A 21,417-nucleotide genomic window follows, 5' to 3' on the forward strand; every position below is an offset into this window, starting at 1 on the left:
GAGGTCTGGTGTGGGGTGTCTGGCTCTTTATTCATGAAAGTTGCTGAAATCTCAAGACGTTGAAAAGAATTAGTGTTTAAATACTCTGAATGAACAAGGTAAAACAACAGTGGAGGTCCCGTAGAGAGCAGGGTTCCCCTGCTGTATGGGACCGGAAAAGCAACCATCAAAGTAAGTAAAAGTAAGTAAGACATGCAGTTGGCGAAGAAGCTGCCTATAACAATTTTCCTCTCGAGAAATGGTTACCATCACCTCCGTCACCCGTCAAGCCTATGCCTTGGTCATACCACCACCTACTCCAACTCAGGAATTTCCTGATCCGGAAACCACTTCTCTGGCAACCCCTCTTCTTCAAATCATGATGGAGCTCGTTGATGATGTAGATGATCCTCCTCCCCTTGCAGAATGGTAAGATAGTTTTTTTTTTTTTTAATATCCCACCTGTACAATTCAGTTACTAGAGTTGTAAAGTACCTTTGTATTTACAGGAGTACAGTAAAGTACATACATACATGATCAGTATGTACCATACTTTTGTATTTAAAGGGGTACAGTACGTGCATATATGATCAGTATGTACCATACTTTTGTATTTTTGAATTTGCATTAATTTCACTAACTGTATCTGTTTTTCCCAGGAATGTTTGTACATGCATAATGTATATAGTTCATTATATTAAATTGGTAATTTAATGCCTAGATGTACAAAAGAAACTAGGATCCTTAGAGTTGCATCATGCTCATGACATACTATGTAGAACTTCATACAAAAATGGTTAGTGGTGTTTTTACAATGTACTGTTGACTTTTATTTTCAGTTAGTACAGTACATAGTGAATTACAGTATTATATTAACTACTGTACAGTACTGTACTATTGAGGGTAAATGCAAGAAAACCATACGCGACTTGTAATTTAGACTACAGTATGATGACTTGTCAAATGGTGCCAGTCGACCTGCCTAAAATGGCAAACACTTTAGTGTCACGTTCGCTAATTAAGCTGTACTGCAGTGATGACACTGTACATATATTACAGTGATAGTGGGGCAATGACTCATGATTTGTACCGTAGTCTTATTCTGTATATAGTATAAGAATTTACATGTACTGTAGGCTATTCGTATACCTAGGGAAATGTGGTGACTGTGAGTAGGCAATAGGCAGCTAGTTGTTAGGTTAAGAGTTAACCCACCAAGGGGAGCAAGTATTCGTGGTTTCTCACTTTTTGCTGGTGTGTTGCCTAACCCCTGCGAATAAGGTGGTCTGACTGTGTCATAATATCTCTGGTTCTAATTATCATAATCATTATTTGGTATTTAAATGTAGGTATTTTTAGGTCAAGGAATCCATGTGTGAACATTCTAGTCGCCCCTCACTGACCATTTTTAGGAAAATTGAAGTTTCATTTGAAAAAAAAATTAAATTTTTATGACTCTGTGACAATTCTATATGCCCTTTTTCCCCTTCATTCAAAGGAACGGAAAGTTTACCCTTAATATCAAATCATATCATTTAAATTATCTGATTCTACTTAAAAAAAAAATTCCAGGTGCTAGAAGTGGATTAACAGAGTGAAGTTTGTCAGACAGTGACAGGACGAAATTTACGTTGGGTGAATCCTCCAACAAATGGAGGAGGATTATAGTATTATATCAACATGCACAAGTACAGCGTGTGTAATTCATGTGCCCTAATAAAAAAATAAGTTTGGTGAAACTAAACTAATGTCTTCCAAAGAGGCAGAGGAAACATTTGCTTAACTTCAGGAAATAAAAATTAGGAGACTTGCCGAGCTGAATCAGTATAAAGATTAGTATGTATGTACAGTATATAACCATTTCCATTTAAGTTTATAATTTGTTTCATGTAATGAGTTACAGATCCTTCGGTTGTATCGATAAATAATGGGCAATGATAGTGCGTGCCAAATGCAGGTCCGCTGGCAGAGAGAACGTCCATGCTTGTTTTTTTTTTTTTTTCGAGGATTGAAGCTCGCCCAGCCAGCCATCCTTCCCATTTTTGTTTATGGTCTTCATAGATTTTCATTTTATAGATCAAAATAATCTTTAGCTTATATTTTGCTTCACCTCGACTAAGTGTTGTTTCAAAACGCCCTTTTGTTCCCATTATCGCTAAATCTAAAAATAATGAAATTATGAAGATACTAAGATTGCAAGGTGGGTTTTTTGAGTTTGATACACCGTAACATGAATGTTAAGAATGTACTCAGGTGAGTAGTTTTTAAGATATAAAGAAAATGATTGTCTTCGGTAAGAGCGACAAAAAAATGCAAGAAAGAAGAGATAGTGATAACTGTAATTCAGCCTAATAAGAATTTATTATAAAGAAGAAATTCACTGCAAGGACTGGTTGAGTGCCGACCATTTTGGCATGCTTTTTTTGTATTGAAAATGGTGAACATTGGCGGCAAGGTGGTTGCTGTCTTCCCCTCCCATCTGTAATTAAGGATGAGGACTTGGACCCCTAGATTATTTTAGATGGTTGTGCTTAGATCAGGATGCAGCCTTGTTTTTCCTTCGTTCCATGTTTTCCGTCATCGTCAAACTTCCGTGGTGGCATTGGTTTCTAATGAAATATATATGACATGTGTTTTTCCAACTGGTTTTGAATTGGATTATTGCAACTCAAAACAGAGCATAGTGTAATAAGCTTATTTTTCCCCACCTGAGAACCCATTGTTATATAAAAGGGAACAAAAGTAGATTGCATCAAATAATCGGAAATTCATAAAAAAAAGGGGCGAGAAAAATATATGGTTCATGCATTTGGCATGAAATCTCATAAGTATCAAAATATTGCCTCTTAAGTTCAACACTCCTTAGATTAACCACTTAAAATTGGCCAAACATTAAGCCAAAAAGTTTTATTTTTTTAGTTATTCTATTTGAACCATACATAATGTACTAACAAAGTCCTTTAATGTCCTATCAGAGTTAGTAGATGAAGGGTGCTAGGCTCCCTTTGACATTCTCTTCTTAGCAGTCTGTATTTCTTACTAAGTTTTAGCTTCATAGTTTATCACTGCTATTCGCCAGATATAAAGGGGCCCTCTCTGCTTCCAACAAAGTATCTGTATATGTTTGTAGTTTGGCACTTTTCCGGTGTGATCTTGTCGATACTTTTAGCATTTTTACTGAAAGTATTTTTAGGTAAAAGCACAATAGAATGCAACTAAAATCCTCTATCAAAAATGGTCCTTTTAAAAAGGTGATTTCCCAACACTATTAAAGGACAACCAATTAATATAAAACTAAAACCAAATTCCTACTTCAGCTGACCACTATATGAAAATTTGTTTCAAATAAAGACTTTCAAACATTTAATTTAGTGGGATGTAAATCAAAGGGATTGCAGGTTATATAAAAAAAAATGATTTAGGCTTCTCCTTAAATGTTTGTTCCCCTAGTTGATAGGTGAATAAAAAATTTAAAATTATACCGGTTGGATATTTTTATAGTATGAATATTTAGTACTATTTACTGCATAATAAATGCTTAAGGTAATCGGGATAGGTTTATGGTAAGTATGAGTAGGTTTTATACGGTAGGCCTATAGGTCTATATATCTATATTTTGGCTTAGTAAAAACAGCTTTTTTCATTCGTTCAGGGCGAACACCAGAAGGTGTTGAGGACCTTAAATTCGGTTTTCTGGTGAGGAAGAGACACAACCACATGTATTCCTGTTTTTGAGAAGCCATGAAGACACATTTTTAGTAATATATATGAATAATTATTTTTTTTTCTAACTTTGAAATCTGGTTTATTTTCATCCTCAGTACATTGCCATATTGGAAGAAATTAAAGGTATGTGGGCATTTCTTCACAGTTTGTTTTTTCTTTTCTAAAGAGGCGGGTAGAGGCCCAGGATTCCTTTGCACATAATGTTGACCCAGGGTTCTCCTAATTGGGTAGACAATGTGGATATATTAAAGGCATACTCGAAAACTACTCTCAAAGTATTAATTTTAATGTCAAAACATGATTATTTATAAATGAAAAAAAAAATTGCTTTTACCATTTTTACACGTGCTACTTAAGAAAAAAGAAAATATATTTGTGTCGACATCAATTTGCGGGTGACGCGGACTACCTCTGCCAGAAATATCGAGCAACGAAGCAAAAGTTTAGACACTTTAAGAGTATGGATGATTCAACACTTTCAAATTTCACTAAATGCAACCGTGTGTTGATTTGAAGACCGAATGATTAATGCTTCGAGAATCTTGAACGAAAGCTCGTTCTGCTGCATCTTCTTCAATTGCACAAAAAATTGGCTTATTGAGAAAATCTTTTCAGAGTTTCGGCGATCAGTTTGTCCAAGAGAAATTTTTTAATTCTTTAACTTCTAACTTGTTTTGAGCATTGATCCACTGTCTGGTCTTCAGCTATTAACTCTTAATCCTTATTTCTTGGAAGAAACTTGTCTATTAAATTACTTATTCCTTAATCTCTGGCATAGTCGTTCACGTAATATACACAAGATTTTTCATAATTCAGATTATCCTTTTGCCTTCATATCTTCCAAGACTGTACATCATATCCATACTAGGTGTGTAGGTGATTCTAATATTCATGCCTTCCCATCATAAGGCACAACGCGACACAGCATTTTAGTAGTTTTATTCCAGCTGTGACTAGATTATGAATTCTCTTCCTAATCTGGTGGTAGAATCGGTTGAGCTTCTAAGTCCTAACTTTTTGTAAAATATCTAATTTAACAGATTTACACAAGTCAAGTTGCATCTTTTATAAATGACCGATAAATCTTAATGTCACTGATCTTACTATTCATATTTTTTTTATTCATTACTTTAATATAGTTTATTCTGCTTCCTTATTTTTTCTTCATTATAGCATTCCTTATTGGAGCCCTTGTATTTGTAGCATTCTGCCTTTCAACCAGTGCTGTACCTTGGGTAGTATTAAAAATAATCATTATTATCATCATTATGATAACGAAGGTAATAGACAAGCATATCTGGATTTTTTTATTTAATTTTCAGGAGTACATTGAATATCAACGTTACACGTATTGCCCCACATTGTATTGTAAAAAGTATCTATGGATACCATAGATACTTTTCACAGTACAATACTGTTATAAAATCAATGGTTATTATGGCTCTTAGAAATTGTAGTTTTCCTTAGCTGTATACATTACCAAAGTGCAGCTTTTACTTTTTCTCTTCATATTTCTAGAGGGCAAGTAAAGGCTTCTCAATTTTTAGTTGGGAATGTGTACAAATATCTATATCAAAGTCAATCTGTAACTGTACGTACTGCATGTGAAGATTCGGAACTTGGAACTGTTGGAAGAGGAGTCGGAACTGCTGGAAGAAGATTAAGACATGGATGTTTCCTATCACAAATACTGTCCAACATCTATGCAGAAGCAATGATGAAAGTCACTTGAAGACCTAGAAGATGACATTAAGATGGTAGTCAAAATTGTGAAAACTAAAACTAGAGGTTCACCTATGACAAGGAAATTGTATGTAGCACAAGAGGATGACAAAAAAGATAGAGGACAGCAGAGAAGTATGGAATGAAAATTTATATATCTAAAGCCAAGGTAATGAGAATTGCTAAGAAGACAAGGACCTCCAATAAGCTTACAGATTGGAGATGCTGTGGAGTAAGTCAACCATTTGAAGTACTTAGAGTAGTATAACTCGAGAAAAAACTGCAGTAGAGAGATTAAGAGCAGAATAGGCCAAGGTAAGGTGAGATAGAGATAGAGAGAACTGAAGAAAAGATTTTTAAAAAGTTCCAAAAGAAATGTAGCATTGTACGGCTGTGAAACATGGACTATTAAAAGTAACAGACAAGAAAAATCTCTTAAGCATTTTAAATGCGGATATGGAGGAGGATGCTGAAAATAAGTTGGAGAAACCAGAAACTAAGTACTATGACTAGTTGAAGAGAGAACCATAATTACAGCAACAGATAGAAGGCAGAAAAACTGGATAGGATACATTTTGAGAGGAGAGGAGAGAGTCAAGTTACTGAAGGACATTATAAAAGGTAAATTTTAAAGACAAAGACCCAGAGGTAGGAAGAGGTGGTCATGGATAGGGAATTAATCCATGAAAGGATCTGCCTCAGGGTAGTAGTAGTAGTAGTAGTAGTAGTAGGGTACAAACACAAATTTTGTTACCAGAAAATTTTTTACTTCATTAAGTTTAAATATTCAGGAATTTGTGGGGATTTGTGTAGTTTTCCAGTCATTTTCTGAGCTATTGATATCTATATTGGTTCTTGGATATATTAAAGGTGTAAATAATTTGGATTTCAGCAATGCCTGTGTATCTTAATGAAATAGCATAGTATGTAGTATTTGTATTTTTTTTATTTATTAAAATATAAGGTTGTAGTAATGAGATAACGAGGATCCAAGGGAATTAAGCTTTGTACAATTAAAAACCACCTGAGCTCTAGAATTTTAAGCAAGTCTCCAGCTCCCATTGGACATCGTCATTCCTAATTAACTTTTTTTTTTTTTCTTTTTTTTTAATTGTAAGTTTGCTGTAAACCTTAAAGCAATGGAACTAAAAGGTTCTATCGTAGTCGTGTACTGTTCCTGCCGACAGATCATGTAATAATGAAGGTGCAAGTTTCTTTATATTTTTAGAATGCGTTTGAAATTAATTCTAAGCCTTCAATTACACCATTATTAGTTTAAAAAAAAAGTTGCCCGAGTCTGGTGGGTATTAATAGTAGGGTGCCAGCAATGGACTCTGGTTTTCTTCCTGGAATCAAGAACATTGGTTTTATTCCATTCTCTTGGTTTTCTTCCTAGAATCAAGAACATTGATTTTATTCCATTCTCTTAATTATTTTCCTCCAGTGAAAATTCTAAATTAGGTTAGAAATTTCCTTCTGAACGTACATTCCCACTCTATTGGGTAAACTTTTTTGTGGACCATATTTCCTCTTTCCAACTTCTCCAAAAGGTGAAAAGGGGATTCTTAGAAAAAGTTAAGGTTCCCAAGGTATGTCTGAATTTCATTTAAGAAATCTCGCTATAATCAGTGGACTGTTCAAATAATGGAGTATGGAATTGTGCTTTAGAAAAAGTCAAATGTAAGATTTTAATAGGTGGAGGAACAAGTGATACTTGCATGAGATTTTCATAGGCAGGTTTCCCCGAGTTGAAGAATCGCATGTGGAATTTTAGACCAGATTGTTTATAAATTTACTTTCATGAAATCTACTGTATCTTTCTTGTTTAATGCACAAAAAATCGAGATACTGAGGAGGGCTTAAAGATTTTGAGAGTCAAGTTTAACATGTAGAAATTTTTGAAATTTTCAATATTCTGCCATGTTGTGAATAGAATTCCATTAAATATTACCCTCCAGGAAATATCGTATCATTTTTATAGTATATAAAATTTTTAGGTAACCTCTGTCATCCCTTAAGTTACTTTTACAAATTATACATTTTTTGTATTCGGATCTTTCTAGACTAAAGCAACCGTTTGCTATAGTCTTACTATACAGCATCTATATTTTACTCCGTAAAGCAATTTTATGATTTTCGTCTTGCACATAGAAGCTTGGATGTATTGCCCATCCCACCTCCAGTCAACTAACCTAAATTCATAAATCAATTCATTCTTGTATCATATTCATTAACAAATTCAGTAATAGGCAGGTTTACTTCCAACATAATGTATTCTCTTTTGTGAAGCCGAATATTGCACAGTGTGATCTCTGAAGTTGTTGGTGTAGCTTTAGAAGCCCGATTTTTTTTTTCTTGGCAAGTTAACAAAGAAGTCTCTCATAGTTTGTTACTTTGGTACTTTAGCATGATCAGATTATATAATCTTTATATCATTCAACATCAATTTGTAGGTCACGTAGACTACCTCTTGTCAGAATTATCAAGCAAAGTACCAAAAGTCTAGACTTTAGAGAGTGCGGATGATTCCACGCCTTCAGGATTCAATGAATGGAACTTGGCGTGGATTTGAGCTCAACAATTGGTAATGATTTTAGAGTTTTGTTGAACTAAAAACGCACATTGAGAAGCACACAGTTTCTTCTTCAATTGCACTAAAATTTGGATTATTGATCAAGTCTGAGCTTTTCATCGATCCGTCTATCCCAACGAAGTATATTAATTCTTTCACTATTACCTTGTTTTGAGTATTCTTTTTAGTCTGGTCTTCAGCTAGTGGTTCTAACCTTAGTTTGTTGGATAAAACTTAGTCTTATGGAACTCTTTATTCTTAATTTGGATTTTAGTCTTGGGCACAGTCTTTCGGTTATTTATTTATGCCTGTAGCACAATATCATAATTCAGATTATCACTATAATTAAAATCTCCGAAGACTATTCTGTACTGAATACTAGGTGTACAGTTAATTCTCCACCATAAGGCACAATACTACATTGTATTCTTGAAGTTTTATTCCAGTTGTGACCTGATTGTATTTGGCATGGTCTTCCTAATCTGGCTGTAGAATCTGTTGACCTCCCGACTGGTCTCTTCTAATGTTGTTGCTACTCTTAGAATTTATACTGTATTTATTTATTCATTATTTCTATATAGTTATTCGCTAATTCCTTATCTTATTTCCTCAACAGTTTTTTTCCCTTCTGGTTCCAGTGGATTGTAGCATGCGTCCTCAACAACCAGGGTTATAGCTTGGCTGGTAATAATAACAAGTTTTATAATATGAAGATAAATCTTAAGCATGTTTGAATATTATTGAAAATCATTTTGTAGGAGTAAATTGCACTTTAATATTATAGGTATTGACCCATTGTGTATTGTAATATGTATCTACAGAGTAGGATTTACTGTATTTATAGGTTTAATAGCTATTACGATCTTTAGAAATCGTAAGGTATCTTTTTTTTTGCATTACCAGAAATGGTTAACCTTCCTTACTCTTATTCCTTACCAGAAATCGGTAGGTTTTCTTACATGTATTCCTTACCAGAAATCGTTAAGTTTCCTTACATGTATTCCTTACCAGAAATGGTTAACCTTCCTTACTCTTATTCCTTACCAGAAATCGGTAGGTTTTCTTACATGTATTCCTTACCATAAATCGGTAAGTTTCCTTACATGTATTCCTTACCAGAAATCGGTAAGTTTCCTTACATGTATTCCTTACCATAAATCGGTAAGTTTCCTTACTATTATTCATTACCAGATGTTGAGTTTCCTTACTTGTTTTCATTACCAGATGTTGGGTTTCCTTACTTGTTTTCATTACCAGATGTTGAGTTTCCTTACTTGTTTTCATTACCAGATGTTGAGTTTCCTTACTTGTTTTCATTACCAGATGTTGAGTTTCCTTACTTGTTTTCATTACCAGATGTTGAGTTTCCTTACCTTTTTCATTGTCAGAAATCGTCGAGTTTCCTTACTTTTTTCATTGCAAGAAGTAGTTGAGTTTTCTTATTGCTTTCATTGCCAGAAATCGTTGAGTTTCTTTACTTGTTTTCATTGCCAGAAATCGTTGAGATTCTTTACTTGTTTTCATTGCCAGAAATCGTTGAGATTCTTTACTTGTTTTCATTACCAGAAATCGTTGAGTTTCTTTACTTGTTTTCATTGCCAGAAATCGTTGAGTTTCTTTACTTGTTTTCATTGCCAGAAATCGTTGAGTTTCTTTACTTGTTTTCATTGCCAGAAATCGTTGAGTTTCTTTACTTGTTTTCATTGCCAGAAATCGTTGAGTTTCTTTACTTGTTTTCATTGCCAGAAATCGTTGAGTTTCTTTACTTGTTTTCATTGCCAGAAATCGTTGCGTTTCTTTACTTATTTTCATTGCCAGAAATCGTTGCGTTTCTTTACTTGTTTTCATTGCCAGAAATCGTTGAGTTTCCTTACTTAGTTTTCATTACCAGAAACCGTTGAGTTTCCTTACTTGCTTTCATTACCATAAATCGTAAGCATCCTTACTAGTTTTCATTACAAGAAATTGTAAGTTTACTTACTAGTTTTCATTACTAGAAATCATAAGTTTCCTTACTAGTTTTCATTACCAGAAATCGTAAGTTTTCTTGCTTACCAGAAATCGTAAATTTCCTTACTTAATTTTCCTCATAAAAATTCGTAAGTTTCCTTACTTAATTTTCATTACCCGAAATCATAAGTTTCCTCACTAGTTTTCATTACAAGAAATTGTAAGTTTCCTTACTTAGTTTTCATTATTAGAGTTCGTAAGTTTCCTTACTAGTTTTCATTATTAGAAATTGTAAGTTTCCTTACTTAGTTTTCATTACTAGAAATTGTAAGTTTCCTTACTTAGCATTCATTACTGACGTTTCCTTACTTAGCATTCATTACTGACGTTTCCTTACTTAGCATTCATTACTGACGTTTCCTTACTTAGTTTTCATTACTGACGTTTCCTTACTTGGCTTTCATTACTAGAAATCGTGATTTTCCTTACTTAGTTTTCATTACAAGAAATCGTGAGTTTCCTTACTTAGTTTTCATTACAAGAAATCGTGAGTTTCCTTACTTAGTTATCATTACGAGAAATCGTAAGTTTCCTTACTTAGTTTTTATTACGAGAAATCGTAAGTTTCCTTACTTAATTTTCATAACGAGAAATCGTACGTCTCTTTACTAGTTTTCATTACTAGAAATCGTAAGTTTCCTTACTTAGTTTTCATTACGAGAAATCGAATGTTTCCTTACTTAGTTTTCATTACGAGAAATCGTAAGTTTCGTTACTTGGGTTTCATTACGAGGAATCGTAAGTTTCCTTACTAGTTTTCATTACCAAAGTGTAACTTTTTCTTATCCTCTTCATATTTCTATAGCTCAAGCGATGTCTAATATTTTTTAGGTGGCAATATGTACACAATGAAATTTAAAATTTTCTGGGTACTAATTATCAGTATAATTTTAATCATTCTGGAATTTTTGAGGATTAATGTAGATTTCAGGCATTTTCCGAGATAATGACATCTATCTTGGTTGCATAGATATATTGAGGGTGTAAATAATTTCAGATTTCATTAATCTATGAAGTGCTTTTAAAAACAGTCTTGGTATGTAGTATATTTAATTTTTTAATAGTTTGTTACTTTGTTGTCGACAAATCATGCGTTTGAAGTAAATTTTGATACTATAAACACTTCATTATTAATTCGAACAACAAAGTTGCATAAGCCTGGTGGGTTTGTTAGCTGGATGACAACTATGTGTTAATTATCTTTTTAGAATCAAGAATATGGACTTTATTCCATTCTCTTTCAATTGTTTCTTTTAGTGAAAACTCTAGGTTTGTAGTTTCTTTATCTTGACCTTATATTTCAAACTCTACTGTTTAAACTTTTTGTAGATTGAATTTCTTCTTTCCAATTTGTTTCCCAGCGGAGAAAGGGAATTATTTGATAAATTGAATTCCTAAATTCCCTTAAAGAAATCTAGCTATAATTAGTGTATTGTGCAAATAACAGGGAATTAAATTGTAAATTGTAACTTTAGTAAAACTCTCAAGTAAACTAAGGTGTGATTTTTAGCACGCCAAGGACTAAGTGTGATCCCTACCTGGAAATTTAATTAAGAAAGTTTTCACAAGTTAAAGAATCATAGATGAAATTTAGACGTAATATAGATTTTGAATTCACTTTTATGAAACTTATCGACTCTCTCTTCATTATAGCACCAACATCGATATACCGAGGAAGGCTTTAAGACTTTGAGTTCCGTCTAACATAAAGAAATTTCCAATATTCTCCCATGTTATGAAAAGGGTTCCATTTAAATGTTACCTTCTAGAAACTTCGGGTCATCATTTTTATAGCATATTAGATTTTTCAGTAACTTCAGTTTTTCCTTCCGCTCTTTTTACATGTTTTATACGATTTTTCATAATTATAAACCACCTTTGTATTCAGATATTCCTGGACAACATCATATTTTTGCAGTCCTAGGTGAATTCCACTTGGTCTTTTAGGATTTTCCTATGTTGCTCATAGGCGCTTGTCTGTATTGCACACTACAGCCATTGGCGTCCCAAATTCAGAATCCATATAATAGGATAACAATGCTCGAGTGCCAGTCGACTAGCCGAAATAAACAAATTTAATCCTATTCATTCACAAATCAAATAATTAAATACATCACTAGGCATGGAATTATTTCATAACAGTCTGTGGAATATTGAGCTTTACGAAATTAAAGATTATTGTGATCTCAATCAATTAAAATAGTAGAGTTGGTGTAACTTCGGAAGATTTTTTTTCTCTAATTAATCTCTGTTCCGCATGATCCTATTATGTTATCTCTATATCAGTTGACATCAATTTGCAGGTTACGTAAACTACCGCTAGTTATAAGTATTGAGAAAAGAACCAAAGGTTTAGACTCTTAAGAGTGTAAATGGTTCAACAACCGAATTCACTAAATGCAATTTGGCGTGGACTTGATGAAAAAATAAGGAATACTTCAAGAATTTTGTTGAATAAAAGCGCACATTGGGAAGCATAATTTTTTTTTTTTCAATTGCACATATAATTGGATAATTGATAAAATCTGATATTTTCGTCGGTCAGTCTATCCTAAAGAATTTCTATAATATTTTCACTTCTTCCTTGCTTTTGAGTATTTTTGTACTGTCTGGTCTTCAGCTGGTGACTAACCTTAATTTGTGGATTGAAACTTGCAGTCTGCTAAATTCATTATCCTTAATCTGAATTTCAATCACTGGCACAGTCATTCAGTTATCTATTTATGCATGTTGCACAATATTTCATAATTCAAATCATCCTTTTAAATAAAATCTTCCAAGACTACTATTCTGCATGTAATACTAGGCATACAGTTTATTCTTCACCATAAGGCAGTGACTATATTGTGTGTGCCATAACCTTCCTAATCTGGCTGTGCAGTAGGTTGACCTTCCGATGTTCAGAATTTGTAGAAAAAAAAAAAAGCGCAGAAGTCTAGTTCTATAGATTATATACGACTGATCTATTTCAACGTTGTCACCGATCTTAAAACCTTCAGGTACATATATTTTTTTTTTCATTTATTGTAGGCCTATATATAGTTTATTCGTCAATTCCTTATTCACTTAACTCTGACTGCTTTCCCTGTTGTATCCCTTGTATATTGAGTTTGTAGCCTTGTGCCTTCCTTACCATGGTTACAGCTTGGCTAGTAATAATAATTATATTTTTTATGATTTGAAGATAAAAGTTAAATATATTTGAATTTTAATGAAAATTATTTTTAGGGAGTATATTGCAAATTATTATTTATATATATTGGCACATTTTGTACTGTAATGTCTATCTACAGTTCTTTCTTTTATTGTATCAAAGCTTTTCCAGCTATGCACGGTCGCCATTTCTTGAAAGCAGTTTCCAATTTCTTTCATCTCCGATGTCCTCCAATGCGAGATCCTTCCCCTCCATGTCTGTTGTTACTGTCCATCCACCTTCTCTTTGGTCTCGCCCTCCTTTTCCTACCTGGCACATCCATCGCCAACATACCCCTGGTCTCTCCTCATTGCATGCTCAAACCAGTGGAGTCTCATTTCTTGGATTTTCTTTGACACCTCTGTAACCTTATTTGGTTCCCGTAGCAAATCATTCCTAACCCTATCCAGTCTCTGGATCTCGGCCATCCATCTTGGTATGCTCATCTCTGCCATATCCATTTTCTTAAAGGTCTTTTCATGGTGGCCCAGGTCTCTGCACTATATGTTATGACAGGTCTCCCAATAGTTTTATGTAACTTTCCCTTCAACTTTATTTTTATCCTTCGATCACACAATACTCCTGACACTCTTTTCCACTTATTCCACCCTGCTTTAATTCTACTGTTTACTAACATTCGGGTCTCTGTTGTTTCCTCAACATATGACCATGGGTACTTTAATTTTTTGTCTTTCTTATTATTTCTCCCAGCAAATGTATGTCACCCGATTGATTCTACGGGGTGTAACGCTCACACTTTGTTTTTGTTCTACTGATCTTTGGCCCTCTGCTCCCCAATTCCTCTCTCCATCTCTCCAGCTTACCCTCCATTCCTTCTCTAGTTTAATCACATAGAACTATATCATCTGCAAAAAGCATTTTCCATGATAATTGTTCCTTCACTCTTTCAGTAATTACATTCTTTACTACATATACCCCAACCCCTGCTTCAAACATCTCGGTCAGACCAACACTCGTTCTTATTTGTGTGCCTGTTCCTTCCTACGTTCATTCTTATTTGTGTGCGTGCTCCTTCATACCTACTTCTGATCCGTCTAACATAGTTCTTTGGTGTTCCCCTCTGTTTCGGACATCTCCATATCTCCTGCCGTGGAACTCTTATCGTAAGCTTTCTCTGAGTCAATAAATTCTATATGTAATTTCTTTGGGCCGCCTTTATTTTTTCCATCAGCTGCCTTGGTGCAAACATTGCTTCTACCTGGCATAAATCCAAATTGCTCCTCCAATCTCGGTCTCTTCCGTTATCCTATGCTCTATAATCCTTTCCCAGAGCTTCACAGTATGTGGAAGGAGTTTGATTGTACTATAATTATTGAAATTTTGTATATAAAGTTATTCTTTGAATGTAGATATTAAAAAGCTAATCCTCCACATTCTGGGCATCTTTTCATTCTGAAGTATTTTTTTTATCAGATCCACAGCATATAAACTACCCACAGCATATAAACTCCAAATTCCCCCAATCATGTACAGTATAGTATTTTATAAATTCAAAAGCTATAACGATCTTTGGAAATCGTTAGTTTCCTTATCATACTTTTTCTTTACCATAAGTGTGTAACTTTCTCTTGTTCTCTTCATAATTTTATAGAATGAGATGAGAGATGTTTAATTTCTAATTGGCAATATGTATACATACTGAAATTTTGTTCACAGAAAATTTTGAATTTCATTAAAGTTAAATGTTCTGAAATTGTGAAAATTAATGTAGTTATATGTCATTTTCAGAGACAATGACATTTTGGTTGCGTAGATATATTAAGGGTGTAAATTATTTCAGGTTTCAATAATGTTTATGAATCTTGTCTCAAATTCTATCTTATTACGTAGTACTTTTGTATTTTTAGTAGTGTATGTTACCTTAGACAATTTCAATCATAGTTAATCGTAATGACCTACGAGGATCTAATGGAATTGAGATTTTTATAACTAAAAGCATTCTGAGGCTCCAGAATTCTAGGCTGTATCCAGATCCCATGGGAGTACCGGAATTCTTGACATGGGTAATGAAAGTTGTTTGGTTCTACATCTTCTAACAACCTGTCGTAATCCTTGGAAAGCCTTGTTATTTAAAGTTTCTATTATACTCATCTACTTTTCGTGTCGACAAATCTTGATAAAGGAGAGCTAAATTTTTTATTTTTTTATTTTTAGGATGCTTTTGAAATCAATGGCGAGCCTGTAAACACACAACTATTAATTTAAACAAGAAAATTGTCAGAGACTGGTCGGATTGGTACTGGGATCCCAACGATATGCCCCTTTTTCTCCCTAGAATCCACAACATGGAATTTATTCCATTCTTTCACAATTAATTCCTCATGCTTAAAATTTCTATGTTAGTAATTGCTTTATTTTCTTCTTGCATTTCAGACTCTACTGTTTAAACTCTCTGTAGTCTGTATTTCCTCTTTCCAACTTGCTTCCAAATGGTGACAATGTGATTCTTTGAAAAAGTAAGTTCCCAATTGATGACTGAATAGGTTGATAGAAATATAGCTATAATTAGTAAATTATGATTTTTAGTAGGTCAAGGACTAAGCGTGTCCCCTACTTGGAATTTTCATTGACAGAAGTTTTCACAAGTTACAGCATCGCATTTGAAATTCTAGACTTTATTATTGATTTTAAATTCACTTATATGATATTTATCAGGATTCATTATTGCACAAATATTTCATATACCGAGGAAGACTTAAGATTTTGAGTCCCGTTTAACATGTAAAAATTTTCAATTTTCTGCCTTGTTGGAAATACTGCCTTGCTATGAATAGTTAAATGTTACCTTATGGAAAACATTGTATCTGAATTTTTATACCATGTAGGATTTTTCAGTAGCTGAAGTCCTTTCATTACCTCTTATTGCATGTTGTTCAAGAATTTTCATAGAGCATATATGCTTACAGTACTAGATATTTTCCACTTGTCTTACTGTACAACATCTAGATTTTACTTAATTATGAAATTTTGAGATTCTCCTCTGTTACACATTGATACTTGAATGGGTGCCCAACTCCCAACTCCAGCCTTTGTCGATCTAGAGTATCGAGACGGCAGTGCTCGAGCCCTAGTCCACTAGCCTAGACTCATAAATTCAACTCCTTCATTAATTCTGTTCATTCGCAAATCAAATTGATTTATATTTCAATAGCACGTATGCGCTTATTCCTAACAGCCTGGTATTTTATTTTGTCATATCTCCATAGTTACTATGTGTTTACATTTACTTTATCATAATTAGATGGTGTACCTTCAGAAGCTCATTTTCTTTCTAATCTCTGTTCAACGGATTGACAATAGTAGACAATAATAGTCTGGTACGTACTTTTAACTGATTCTAGTATATTAATTACCTTTACGTCGATTAACATTAATTTGCAGGTGACGGTTTACTCCTTGAAGTATCAAGGAAAGAACCAAAGGTTTTAGACTTGTAAGTATGGATGATTCAACAACCTTTAGCTTTCACTAGATGCAACTAGGCATGGATCTGAGGGAATGGATTTGAGGATAAAAAGTTGTAATGCTTCAAGAATTATGTTGAACAAACATGCACACAGAGAAACGCACTATTCCTTCTTCAATTGCATAATTTAATAATTAATTAAGACTATTTTTTGTCTACCAGTCTATCCCTTAAGTAATGTTAGTACTTTCACTAATACCTTTTGAATTTATTTCTACTGTCTGCTTTTCAGCTGATGACTCAATAGCCTTAATTTGTTGAATAAAACTTGGTCTACTAAGTACCTTAGTCTTATTCGGATTTTAATTTTCTAGCACAGTCGTTCAGTTATTTATTTAAGCTTGTTGCTCAATATTTCATAATTCAGATCATCCTTGAAATTCAAATCCTCGAGATTACTATTCTTTACGTATTACTAAGTATACAGTTAATTCTCTCCATCATGGGGCACAAATGCTTCTCTTGTATTCTAGAAGTTTTATTCCAGTTGTGATCAGATTGTGTTTGCCATGATCTTGCCAGCTGCCAAAGTTCAAACTTATTTCAATCTATTCCACAGATTTTTTTTTTTTGTCTCGTTCCATGGATTATATAAGACTAACTTATTTTGACGCTGTTAATGATCATGTATATCATCTCATTTGTTTATTTATTACTTAAATAGTTTATTTTCTAGTTCCTTATTACGTCTCCTCACTAGGCTTCTTTCATTGTTGGAGGCCGTGGGCTTGTAACATTCTGCGTTTCCAACCGGGGTTGTAGCTTGGCTTGTAATAATAATTCTTTTTGTGATGCTAAGATAAAAGGTAAGCATATATTGAATTATGAGAGGATATCATACATAACATAAAGGCATTGCCCCATATTGTACTGTGATATGTATCAATACTATGTTACAAGATGAATAGCTATTATGGGCTTTAGAAATTCTGTGATCTTAGCTGTTTTCATTACCAAAGGGTAACTTGCGCTTTATATCCTCATTTTTCTTTAGGAAGTAATGTCTACCCAATCTTTGGTTAGAAATTTGTACAAATAATGCAGTTTTGTTCCCAAATCTTAATCATTTCATCTAGGCTTCGTTCTAGAATTTATGAAGATTAATGTATTCTCTGGTCATTTTCTGAGCTGTTGGCATCTATCTTGGTTGCATAGAGATAATAGGATATAAATCATTTCAGATTTCAACAATATCTATAGTGTTAAAAAATCAAGCTTAGTATATAATAATTTAGTGTATTGTACACACTAAAAAAATTTTCTAGTATGGGCAGTAGGGATTTAATGAAATTAAACTTTTTATAACCAAACGAATCATGAGGCTCTAGAATTCTAAACACTATCCAGCGCCAATCAGAACACAGACAATCCTAATTGACGCGAGTAAACAAACATTTCTGGACAAACATTTCATAAGTCTATTGATAACCTTGAAAGTCCATGGAATTAGAGGGTTCCGTTAAACTTTCTTGCACTTTTCTTGTCGACAACATGGTAATAATGAGGGAGGAAGTTATTTTGTTGTAAAAGCTTTTCAAATAAATGTCGACCCTGTAAATCCACTATTATTAGTTTGTACAACAGAAAATTGTCCGAGTCTGGTGGGATACCAGCAATATGTTCTATCTTCCTAGAATCTTACTATTTTTTTGTGTGAAAATGTGTAGGGTTGAAATTTCTTAATTTTGATATTATTTTTCAGACTCTTCTGGTTAACTCTTTGTAGACATTTCATCTTTCCAACTTGTTCCCAAATGGTGAAAACGGTATTCTTTGAAAAAGTAAGTTTCCAAGGTATGTCTGAATTCCCTGTAAAAAAAAAATCTAGCTATACCTAGTGCAGTGTGCAAATAATGGGTTTCAAATGTTTTAATTAAAACTCAAAAATATGAATTTTAGTAGGTCAATGACTAAGTGTGTACTTTACTTAGATTTTGCATTGATAGTTTCCTTCAGTTAAAGAATCATATTTGAAATTCTAGACATGATTATAGATTTAAAATTTACTTCAATGAAATTTATCTGATCTCTCTCCTCTTTATTGTATGAAAATTAATATATTGAGAAACGCTTTTAAGATTTAGGAGTAGAGAGAGTTCCGTCTAACATTTATGAATTTTCAATATTTTTGCTGCAAAAATGGTCAGCCCATTAGCTCATCTTGTATGTTTTTCATAACTATAAAATTCTTTGTATTTACATCCTAGTAAGGCGTGGAATCTACTAGCAGTACTAGGTATTTTCCACTGGCTTGCCTTACTGTACAACATCACTATTTTACTTAATTATACAATAAGCACTTTGATGGATTCTCCATTTCAGTCATTGCCAAGTCAATCCACTGTATATTGAAATGGCAATGCCCGAGCACCAGTCGAATAGCCTAAATTCTTAAATCTAAACCAGGCATTAATCCCATTCATTAATTCTCTTTATTTACCAATCAAATTAAAAAAAATAATTAAATTAATTACAATGCTGAATTATTTACAATAGCCATGCTTTTTCTTACGTGAAGCTCAGAATATTGCACAAGGTTAACTCAATTAGATAATAGAGTTGGTGAAGCTTCAGAACCTATTTTTTCTCTAATCCGTTCAGCATGTTGACATAAGTAGTTACTTACGCAACCAAACATGATCTTAGTATATTACCCAACTATTTTAATGGTAACACCTAGTGTCAGGTGGATACGTCGAGGTCTTGACAGTTAATAGTAATGTGCTGGATTCTTGTTATAAAAATAAATGACAACTGTTAATCACTATCAGCGTTGACCAATGACTCTTTAATAGATTTGTGTATCTTTAAACTATTATTTGGCGAGTTACTTGGCGAGTTACTTGTTACTTTATAAAGAAATAAGAAATTTTACTATGCAACTATTGTCTGTGATTATTTTGAGTACTAATATAGCTTGGTTAATTAAACTGTTATAGAGGCGTAATGCATTTATAGTAATAATGCCAAAAAATTCTGCCGTACCTGGTGATTTGATTACATTAATAAATTAGAATATATTTTTTTTATGAACAGTTTGATAAATTAACAGGCATTGTCCACTTATAAGTTTAAAAAATGCTGTGGTTGTGGTAAAAGATAGATTGAGTTAACCTAAGAGAATATGACTTTTTCTTATTAGGAATTTTACATAAATCTATTTAACCTTGACTTTTTTCACAGTCGGCGTTAAATGGCGTTTGATTTTGGATGCCAAAGAACAACTCTTAAATCAAACTTTTTGAGAATTTTATGAATTTTATTTTAACATAATGGTTTTAATATTTTTGACAATAGATTAATTCACAACATTATCCACCCACAGAGATATTTTCGAAATACAGTATTCGAATTATCAGTTATGTTTTTTAGTTTAAAAAGCTAAAAAATAATTGTTCTAGTTGTAGGCTCATTGTACAATGTTGCAGAGATTCAAGGTGGCTGACGTTCCACAGTATTGCAGAGGTGCGAGGTGACTGACGTTGCTCAATGTTGCAAAGATACAAGGTTTGGATGTTGCCGATTACAATTGGCTGATATTGCAAATGCAAAATGGCTGACATTGCAAGAGGGCTGACGTTAATGCAGAATGCTGCAAGATGGTCGATGTTGACTAAATGCTGCAAGATGGCTGACATTGCAGAAATGCTGCAAGATGGCTGACATTGCAGAAATGCTGCAAGATGGCTGACATTGCAGAAATGCTGCAAAATGGCTAATGTTGCAAGTTGCAGATGCAAGATGGCTAATGTTGTGAGTTGCAAATGCAAGATGACTGATATTGCGAGTTGCAGATGCAAGATGGCTGATGCAGAATGTTGCAAATGCAAGTTGGCTATGGTTGCAGATGCAAGATGGCTAAAGTTGCAGAAATAAATTGCACATGCAAGATGACTGATGTTGCAAATTTTGCAAGATGACTGACATAGCAATGCAGAATGTTACGGAGAGTATGTTGAAAGGAGCTGATGTTGCAAGATGCTGATGTTACACTTTCAAGATGCTGCCAGATAAGATGTCGATGTTGCAGAATGTTACAAGATGCTGATGTTGCAATTCAATACGCTGTAAGATAAGATGCAGATGTTGGAGAATGTTACAAGATGCTGTTGTAGCAGAATGTTGCAAGATACTGATGTTGCAAGGTGATGATGTTGCAGAATTTTGCAAGATGATGTTGCCGAATGTTGCAAAATGCGTTTGTTGCAAAAAGGTGCAAGATGCTGATCTTGCATAATGTTACAAGATGTTGATGTTGCAAGAGGTTGCAGAATGTTGTTTGATGCTGATGTTGCAGAATGTTGCAAGATGATGTTGCAAGATGCCGATGTTGCAGAATGGTGCAAGGATGTTGCAGTATGTTGCAAGATGCTGATGTTGCATAATGTTACAAGATGCTGTTGTAGCAGAATGTTGCAAGATACTGATGTTGCAGAATTTTGCAAGATGATGTTGCCGAATGTTGCAAGATGTGTATGTTGCAAGATGCAGATGTTTAAGAATTGTGCAAGATGCCAATGTTGCAAGATGCTGATATTGCAGAATGTTGCAAAATTATGTTGCTGAATGTTGAAAGACGATAATGTTGCAAAAAGGTGCAAGATGCTGATGTTGCATAATGTTGCAAGATGTTGATGTTGCAAGAGGTTGCAGAATGTTGTCTGATGCTGATGTTGCAAGATGATGTTGCGAGATGCCGATGTTGCAGAATGGTGCAAGGATGTTGCA

This window comes from Palaemon carinicauda, chromosome 11 (genome assembly GCF_036898095.1).
Source record: "Palaemon carinicauda isolate YSFRI2023 chromosome 11, ASM3689809v2, whole genome shotgun sequence".
Taxonomy (NCBI): Eukaryota; Metazoa; Arthropoda; class Malacostraca; order Decapoda; family Palaemonidae; genus Palaemon; species Palaemon carinicauda.